The 10,433-nt window shown below is 34.2% G+C and overlaps 2 pseudogenes; one reads left to right on the top strand and one right to left on the bottom strand.

Moving 5' to 3' along the window:
• Positions 1-270: 270 nt before the first annotated feature.
• LOC102585660 (39S ribosomal protein L46, mitochondrial-like) lies at positions 271-3,780 on the top strand (annotated as a pseudogene).
• Positions 3,781-4,630: 850 nt separating this feature from the next.
• Positions 4,631-10,191, bottom strand: LOC107062990 (disease resistance protein RPP13-like; annotated as a pseudogene).
• Between the last annotated feature and the right edge of the window lie 242 nt (positions 10,192-10,433).

Genomic DNA, 10,433 nt, shown 5'->3' with positions numbered 1-10,433 from the left:
ATGAAAATTTCACCGCCTTTGGATCAAGCAATACTAAAATATGGTAGAGATACAATAATACAACGATTGATCAAACTAAAAGTGTTTATAAGCTGAAAAATCAATACTTAAAGAATAGATAAGTTTAATAATCTTTATTGAAATTTCATACTTCAACCCAAGTCCCAAGCCCATAAATTCCAATCTGAATCCCAAGCCCATAAATTTCAACCCGAGAAATTTCAATTCCCTGTCAGTACTGTGGAATTTGGGTTTCTAGGGTTTATGAAAATGCAGAGGTGCTGTTCATCTGCGGGTCGATCTGCGATAGGTAAACGATGGTTTTCTTCATCCAACAATGATAAAATTGTCGCTTCAGTGCTCTTCGAAAGATTACCGGTAGTGGTTCCCACAATCAATCCTACTGTATATGCTTTTCAAGAATTTTCGTAAGATTTTCTTTTTCTGTTCAATTGTTGCACGAAATCGAAATGTAATCAAGCCTTTTGTAATCCAATTACAATGATGAGCAATAAGTTCATTAGCTTATACGGGTGTACTATCGTTCCTAAATCATATAAATGCTGGTTCGTATAATAGAATGATCAAAATTATTTTTTTCGCTTTCCAGAAACTGTGATGGTTAATTAGGGATTAAGGGGTACTTTGATATGTTTGCTTGAGAAAAATAGTACTAAAAAACAATAATTATGCCTCAATCCCAAATTAGTCAGGTCAAATTTATGAATCTTCGCTATTTTGTAAGTTTGATGAAGTATATCTAAGAAAGAAAAGAGTTTCTTTTGTCCAAAATTTTGCAGTGGTTTCTAATGCTAGGAGATAAATGTGTAATGAAGTTGAGAATAATGAGGTTATAGAATGTGTTGGTAACTAAGATGCCAGCAAAAGGAGAAATGAGAAGGATAAAAGAGCAAAGGTTCATGAATAAGAGTTGGCGAATGACAATGTAGATGATTGTTTAACGTAATCGGTGTTTAGTTGATTGCAATAATTTTATTATTAATTTCTTTTATAGGTTTTGTTGGAGGCAGCAATATCGGTGAGAGTATCCAGAAAGTTTTCTGAAGAAGTCTGATACCAGGTACATTTCTGTTGCATTGCTTGAATTACACCTTGCCATTTAATACCTCTTTTTGTGAATTATGTATCTTCATTTATGAAATGTTAACTGATGAATGGTATGAAGAGTGTGCATAGGATGCATGAAATAAGTTAAAACATAATAGACCAGTGAAATTGCTTTAGGAGTTTAATAGCATGAAGAGCGCTTAAAAGTCGAAAAGTTTTGAAGATTTTCTGAGCATTCTTCTTTACTCTAGAAATAGAGTTTGTCTAAATGAGAGATCTTGGTGTAAGTACTGGTGAATTTTCTTCAGGGAAGAATCATCTCTGTTCTGCATACAGTGATTACAAAAGGGTATGAGCAGCATGGGTTGATGCCGTCCATGATAAAGAAAATAACCAAGAAATAAACCATAAGTTCAAAATTTGGATGGGTGATAAATTTTGTAAAATAAATATTAGTAACTCCTTGTTTACGTTTGTAGTTTAGTGCTTTTTTGTTTTCCTTAGATGGTTTAAGACTTTAAGTTCTGGAATCCAGCACTAGAAGTATTTTGCTAGTTTTCAGAACTCCTGAATTTGAAAATCTGGGAAAATATTCTTTCTAGGTCAAGTTCTCTTTTAAACTACCATTAACAGTTAAAAGGAAGGATTTGTACTCACAACTGAATAAAGAAGTGGGTAAAACAGTTGAGGAAAAAGAGCTCATTGCAACAGGCATGGAACCTGTCCGAAATACTAAATAAAACACATTCAATATGTCCCACGAAAACTAATGACACAATCATGGAGATATTTCAAGGTTTTCCTTATTTTACCAATATTTTACTCTTGACTATCTAGCTTTCTGAAGTAACTTGGTCTTGCGAAATTGGTTTCTGTAACTTGGAGAATACCCTTTGGTGCTGAGCAGTGAGCATTACTATCTTAGACCATTTACAATTTAAAAACTTTACTTTCATTTCAGAAAAAGTACATGATGGTAAAAATGGCCTAATTTCATAGATCACAGTTTAAGAAATTGAGATCTCTTCATGCAACAGTACACATGTTGGAGAGTAAACACTGTCCCCTCTTTTAGCAGTATGACCCAACTGATTTTTACTCCTTGGCTTGTGTAGTATTATTGCCTTTTCTTTCATGCATTCTTCCTTATTAGCCATTAATTATGTACATGGTTCTTCTTGAACATGCTATCACATACTGTTCTGTCTAGTGTCAAATGTCACATGGTCCAGTGGCACGGTTACATCTATATTTTACATGCAGGGGAAAAGGTGATTATCAAATTGATTATAAACCAGCTCCTCGAATCTCAGAAGCAGATAAGACTAATGATCAAAGGTACCAAAGCTTGGACTTCTAACTTTTGTCAAACATTATACAAGAATTTGAATATGGACATTGCACTAGAATATATTTTTCTTTCAAGAGTTGCTTTACCTAAGTTCAGCAGACTCGTATTTCCTGACAATAGATGATTATTGACTTCTAATTGTTTACCATAACTAAATTTTTGATGTTGAAATGCCTTAATATTGTCTCGAAGTAATTGATGTGTTAGTTACATGAGATTTGTCTAATTGCGCATTGTGCAAGTATTTAATATTAGGAATGGAGAGCCTACTGTTGCCTTCCCCCCCCCCCCTCCCCCTTTATATGCCTTCTTCACCCGCTCTACCCCACAAAATAAAGCTTGCGTCTGTTCTTCAACTTATCACTTGGTCAAAATTCGCTAAAAGGTACTAACCCTATACAAAACCTTTGCATATTCCTGAACATGAATAATATGTCAACAGACATTCAAAGGTTTTGTTTCCTTCTGCTGGTTAGTATTTCATGTTACTGATTATGAAGTTTTGTTGATATGCATAAGGTCATTACATCGAGCACTAGACAGGAGACTCTATCTTCTAGTCCATGGTACCACACAAGGTAGTGGAAAGCCTGTCTGGCATTTCCCTGAAAAAGTTTATGAGTCTGAAGAGAATTTGCGCAAGGTAAATAGCATTTATTCAGTCCATTTCTTTGGTGATTTAGTAATTATGGTTAGAAAAATGAAATATAAGTTGCAACTATTTGCAGTGTGCTGAGTCTGCCCTAGAATCTTTCATTGGAGATCTTTCACATACATATTTTGTTGGAAATGCCCCTATGGGTCATATGGTCACGCAACCCACTGAAGACAAGAAAATCCCGTCAATCAAGGTATGTAAATTTTAATTATTGAAAGTATTGAAGAAAAGGACAGTAAGAAATTCTGTCATCCCACAGGGAGTGAGGGAGAGAAATTCCCTGATAGCTTCTGCAAAGTTTGTGCTTCTTATGTATATATTCTATATTTATTGTGGCAGCGCTTCTTCTTCAAATCCCAAGTTATTGCAGCCAACAAATTTGATATTAGAAAATGTGATGATTTTGTCTGGGTGACCAAAGATGAACTGTTGGAATACTTTCCCAAGCAAGCTGAATTCTTGAGCAAGATGATCATCAGCTGATGTTAGTTTCTGCTCAAACTTCAGGCTTAGTAGGATAGCGGAAATAGTTCTGATCTGAAAAATCCATTTCTTCCCGCAAATGTAATGGCTTGGACTGCTGGAGACCAATTTTATGTCTCGACAGTCTGACTGCAATTTACCGGTGTGCCATTCATCAAGTTTTGTAGAATTTTGAACATAGGATACCTAAATTATGATGGCCTTCTGCCTCAGCTATAACCATTCGTCTTTGTGAGAAGATATGCTAAGAACTCTGAAGTAGTCATGAAATTCAGTATGAATATGCTTGTAGATGCATGATTTCATCTCGTGTCATAAAATAAACAAAACAAATTACATGTTGCAGCCTTAATCGAGTTGTGAGCTTTATTACATAGCTGCATTGTGCATAGAGGATATTCTGATTGTCAGTGTCTTTGATTGTTAACTGGATGATCTTAAGATACACTTATTCGACCAAGTACTAAGACATTGACTTTGTAGCCTTATTTGGATCTTGGGATCAAATGAGCAACCTTTATAAAGGTATAAAAGCTATGAGCCTATTACAATGACATTTAATTTGAACTAGTGAAAACTTCAACAACATACCCAACGTAATCCTATAAGTGGGGTCTGAAAAAGGTAGTATGTATCCAGACTTTATCCTTACTTGGAGAGATTTGAGAAAAGAAAACAACTGGAAGTAACCAACTTAAACAAAAAAATTTCATAATTTAAAATTCAAAAATCTTAAACCTAGCAACTTCTTATACTAAAGTTTACTGCAGTAACTAAAAACAATTTTCAACAATCTTTCTACAGCATCCTGAAATCCAACAAAAATGTCACCCTGACCATCCACATAGGAGTTAGCTCCTCAATGTTCTAACCATGTAATACCATAAGTCTCTCGTTTGCGAGAAATATCCATGATTCGTTGCTTGAGTGATTGGATCTCCTTGGCATCTTGGCGACATTGTAGAATATATTTCTTGAGACAACTAGCAAATCCAATGTCATCACTTTTACCAACCTCAAAGTTATAAGTCTTGAGTATAGCAACAACATCATTAGCAATAGAGTTCATCTCAAACACCCATTGTTGAACTCTTTGATCTCCACATTGCTTTTGTTTTGCTATCTTTGAGGAAATACTGCATGAAGAGTAGCTCATTCTTCAGCCATTTAACTTCATCTCTCAGACTTGTAAGCATGGAAACTTCCTGTATTAGAAGATCACCCAATTTTTGAACTACAAATGACAGAAAGGCATCAGCCATCTTCAGGAATACTACTTTTGATTGAAAATAAGAGGGGGGTGGGGGGTGTATATTGGAATACACTCAGAAGTAGTAAGACATAAATGTGATGAGAGTATATAGTGTGTCCATTTATGTGATTAAAATTGAGATAAGAGACAAGTACCCTAGGCTACGATTGAAATTATAGAGATATATTTTAATTAAATTAAGATCCTACTACCCAGTCCAGAACTCATTCTTTTTGTAATTTTGTACACTTTTTGGCTTAAGTGGCACACTCCATGACACCAGACAATTGAGGCACGTGGGATATATTTGGATGCCACGTAAACCAAAAAGGTGTACAAAATTACCAAAAAAATGGGTTCAGGGATAATAGGACTTTAGTTTAGTTAAAGTGTCTCTGGAATTTCGATCGTAGTCTAGGGGTGCTTGAAACATGACCATGTGGTTTCTGAGAAAAATATTATGACTAGACAAGGCAAGCCATTATCAAAAAGGACAAAGATGCAAGCTAAGTGAAAGGTACAATTTTTTTTTGTAATATCTCACTGCTTCTTGATTCTTGAAATATGTATTAAAGCTTCTTTAACTCGTGGGAAAATATATATGGAGAGAATTAAGTCTTCCTTATTATTTTCTTATTAATCTTCGAATTACAACTATATATTTTATGTAATGTGATGCACACATGTAATACATCTACACTAAACTAGTTATCTTCAATGTGGATAAACAAGATAACAAACATTGGAACAATTAATTAGGTCATCACAAAATCATTTTTGCATCGAATCCAAAAAAAAAAAGTTATCTTCGAATCAATTCCACACACTAAAAAAAGCCAAAAAAACAAAAAGAAATTAAACATTATGCTAATTTACTTCATCATAGAACATTATTAGCTTATATACTTAATTAATATTTCTTAATTTTATTTGTCCAAGAGATAATGTTATTCTTGTATGAAAAAATTGTTACATGAATTCAAAAAACAAAATGAAAATATCATGATTTTTAAAGAAGTAAAAAACAAAGTCCACAATGAAAGGGTATAATAGACATTTTAAAGATTTAATTAGGATGAAATTTTTTAATTTCATATATCAAGTTTTCTCTCAATGTCCTTAATGGTGCGTATTTTATTACATGAAAATTAACCTTAAAAAAATTTCACAAAAGTATTACATACTTACAACTCTGAATTATTATATTTAATTTTTAAAAAAGGCCTTGAATTATATTTTTTACTGTTGCAACACACATATATAATATACTAAACTAGTTATCATCATCATATATTATCAAAAGTGAAAATCTATCACGTGTAAAATTAGATTACCATTTTGATCCTATACTAAATTAAAATGTAATAAAATAATTACTCTAAACATAAATTAAATATCTAATTAAATAGTAATATTTAAATTAACATAATAGGGGAGTAAATGAGAACCTACTTTAATAGTTGAAACTTGAAAGGAATCAAATTAAGTGATTGAGGAATACGAAAGAGTTTTTACCATCAAATCTTCAAGACTACACTATATAAACATATAATAAAATCTCACTAAATTAATATAGGTGGGCCAATGAAATATTATTATTTTGTAGAGGTTTATTTAATCGATAAATTAATATTTATTAATTTAAAGAGTATTTTGTGAAAACGTCATTCATGAATTTGAGGCAATGATCAATGATCCCCGTTACCGCAAAAAAGTTAACATCATTAACCTATTGGATTACCTGGATGAAAGTGATACATGTTCAGAGTCCATTAGTTAGAAGAAATTGTGGATACCATAAAAAAAACAACGTGGATGATGAAGTTGAAGATGATATAATACCTTTGCAGCCAGATTCGCGTAAGAAAACACTTATCGCATCTAGAACTATTCACAATTTTATGGTGTCGTTCGAAAAAACAACACCAAAACTTTTTGATGTAATAAGAAAAGTTAAAGATGCCTTTCAACTAGATTTAAATTTGGGAAAATGCATAAGTACCCCCCAGCCTATGCCCAAAATCCCTAAGACACACCTAACCTTTACTAAGGTCCTATTACCCCCCCAAACTTATTTTTTAATTAATTTTCTACCCCTTTTCGGCCGGTGTGTCTTAGGGATTTTGGGCATAGGCTGGGGGAGGGGGGTACTTATGCATTTTCCCTTTAAATTTTAACAAAAAAAAAACACAATAGAATCACATTTCACTAAATCGTCTTAGATATATTTGTACTTTTAAGGAATTATTAATTTATAATATTGATGGGACCATATATTTATATAGGGGTCTGTTGAAAATATTTTATCATATTAACTTATCGAAATGAGTGATTTTTTCTATTGGCCCAAGCCGAGACTGAAAGAAAATATTATCTTAGAGAGATTATTAATTTATTGAGTATAAATTTAGTGAGGTTTCACTGTACCTAATATTAGTCATTCAATATATGCTTCTGTCGTTAAGCTAGTACAAAAGTGTGTCTTCTAATTTTCAGGTACATTCTTATTAAGTCTAGATTGTTTTGTTTAATTTGCTAACTCCATTTGAATGATAATCTCCAAATTTATTTAATAGGTGCAAAAAATAGCTTAAACGGTATAATCACATGTGCTTTATAAAATAGCATAAAAAAATGCCGAATGCTGATCAACTCTCTTCGATCCTAAGCATTATAGCTGGAACTATTTTATAATCAAATATTAAAAGTGTTCCGAAAAACTAAACATGATAGTTAATTGCTATGATAATAATTTATTATATGCTTTATAAAATAATATTGATTTTATTCAAACAAAAAAAAATGAATGTTGAAATAATCCAACTTGATTCATGCGAACTTCTTCTCCTGTTTAACCCAAATATTAACACACTATTTGTACAAAAAAACTTGGTCTCTTCAAGCTTCTTCAAGTCTTTCATTCTCTCTGGTATCTCCTTCAGGTTTGGACATTCATAGATATGAAGAGCTTTAATGAGTGGCATTGCACTTGTGCCTAAATCCCATCTTTCTAGGTTTTGAAGATGATCAAGATTAAGGAACTTGAGTTGACTAAAACTGTTATCGCTGTACATTATTTCTTTTCCTTCATAAGCATCTTCTAGTTTGAGATTCCTTAGGTTTGGCAACATTCCCAAAATAGGCATCGGATCTTTTGTCAGTCCCGAGTTCCTCAAAACCATCATTGTGATGGACTTTGGAAACAGATTAGGCAGTTTCTCTATTCCCCTTTTAACCACAATTTCTGGAGCTTTTCACAACGATTAACAAATTCAAGGGATGGGAATGATTCATCATAATCTTGACAAGACAATCTGAGAGTGCTAAGGTTTTTCAAGCTGCTAATGTTGTTTAGGGAGTAAGAGCTCCTGATACGATCCATGCTTAATTCTCGAAGATTGACTAAATCAACAGGGTCAACATCTTTCCACTGATCACAACGAATGCCTTTAAGAACTTGAAGACTCCTGAGTTTGTTTATACATTTCAGAGGCTCTGAATATGGAATAACAAAATGTCTTAGATTTATTAGGTCAGCTATCTTGCGGGGTAGTTGGCAAAATGATGCGTACCCATTTACAACGACAAGTGTCTGTAAATTCTTGAGGTTGCCAATGGAGGAGGGAATATTACAGACACCTGATCTAATGCTTAACAACTTGAGGTGGTACAAACTCCCTATGGATTCAGGTATAACACAACCATAATCCATATGCAAGTACAACACATATATATGTTGGAACACATTAGGAAAAACTGGATCGAAGAACATAATTGACCTCAACTTCAAATTAGAAAGATCAAGTGAGTGATACTTTTCTCCTTGACTATGAATGGCAAGTCTGATACATGAAGAGGATATGGAGTGCTTTCTTGGATGATAAATGTCAAAGAGGTTTGTGTCGGATGCCTTTTGTATGGCAAGATCACGGAGTAAATCATGAACCCTACACTTAGTAACTTTTTCCAAAAATATTTTTTCCACTTGAACCAAGCTTCGTCTTATCAGCACATTTAAGAAGTCTTCAGCGACATCCTCCATTCTTTCTTCTCCTCTGGGTATGATGTCTTCAGCATCGATCACTTGATCTTCTGGAAAAATACCAATGTACAGAAAACACTGCTTGAGCGCAGCTGACAAATCGTTGAAGCTTAATGATAGTATGCTGGAGATTTCAATAGATTTATCTTCAATAATGTTCTTCCAAAGGCAGTCTTTCACCTTTTGCCATTCGTTTAGCCCCTTTTTTATGCGAAAGTAGTCCGCTCAATACAACAATTGCAAGAGGTAAGCCTCTACACTTTTCCACCATATCCTTAGCTAGACTTTCCATTGCTGGAATCATTGCTCGAACATCAACTAGTTTCCTACAAAAGAGGTCCCAACTTTCTTCTTGGCATAGGAAACAAAGTTTATGAACAAAACCTCTGTCGTCTGCTCTTTCAGCGACATCCTCTTTGCGCGTGGTATTAATGACTCTGCTGCCATTCTTGCTATCTGGGAATGCTCTTTTCAAACTCTCCCATGCTTCTTTCTGCCATACATCATCAACCACCACAAGGTATTTGCGTTCTTTTAATAGATCACAAAGATAAATTTCTAGATCTCCTTCTGTCATCCTTTCCAACAAATCTAGAGTTTCCTTGGTGCGACCTTGGATGGATTTTATGATATTCCTAAGAAGATCCATTGTGTTGTACTCTTGAGAAACACATATCCAAGCGCGTGTAGGGAAACTAAAGGCTATATTAGGACTGATGTAAAGTTTTCTCGCAAGAGTGGTCTTGCCTAAACCCCCCATTCCATAAAATGGAGAGGACGCTTCGACGAGGCTCTGCTTTGAGAAGTTCAGCTAGCAATGTTTGTACAACATCCTGAAAGCCAACAAAAATGTAATCCTGGTCATCCACATATGAGGTAGTTCTCCTCAATGTTCTAATCTGATTACTTGGCCCTTCTCCTGCATTACTATTGATATTTGTAATACCATAAGTCTCTCGTTTGCGAGAGATATCCATGATTCGTTGCTTGAGTGATTGAATTTCTTCTCCTTCCTACAGATGCAAGCGCAAGCCTTGAGACAACTAGCAAATCCATCATCACCTTTACCAGTCTCGAAGCTGTAAGTCTCGAGTATAGAGACAGCGTCATTAGCAATAGAGTTGATCTCAAACACCCATTGTTGAACTCTGTGATCTCTACTTTGCTTTTGTTCTGCATCTTTGAGGAATGACTGCATGAAGAGTAGCTCATTTCTCAGCCATGTAATTTCATCTCTGAGACTTGTAAGCAGGGAAACTTCGTGTATGAGGAAATCACCTAATTTTTGAAGTGCAAATGACACAAAGGCATCAGCCATCTTCACGAGTTTTGATTTTTATCTGTAAAAGAGGAAGCAGCATAGAAGAATACAAGTTGGATAATGGGATATGAGCACTCAAAAGCAGTAGACATAAATAGTATGTCCACTTATGTGATTAAAGTTTAGAAAAAACAAAACATGACCATGTGGTTTCTGAAAAAAGAATTACGATTAGACAAGGCAACAGGAAATGAAAGCTCCCATTATCAAAAAAGGATAAAGATGCAAGCTAAGGGAAAGGTACTTGGATATGCACAA

This window comes from Solanum tuberosum, unplaced genomic scaffold (genome assembly GCF_000226075.1).
Source record: "Solanum tuberosum cultivar DM 1-3 516 R44 unplaced genomic scaffold, SolTub_3.0 scf00296, whole genome shotgun sequence".
In the NCBI taxonomy this organism is placed as follows: domain Eukaryota; kingdom Viridiplantae; phylum Streptophyta; class Magnoliopsida; order Solanales; family Solanaceae; genus Solanum; species Solanum tuberosum.
This window is presented reverse-complemented; position numbering and strand designations above follow the sequence as displayed.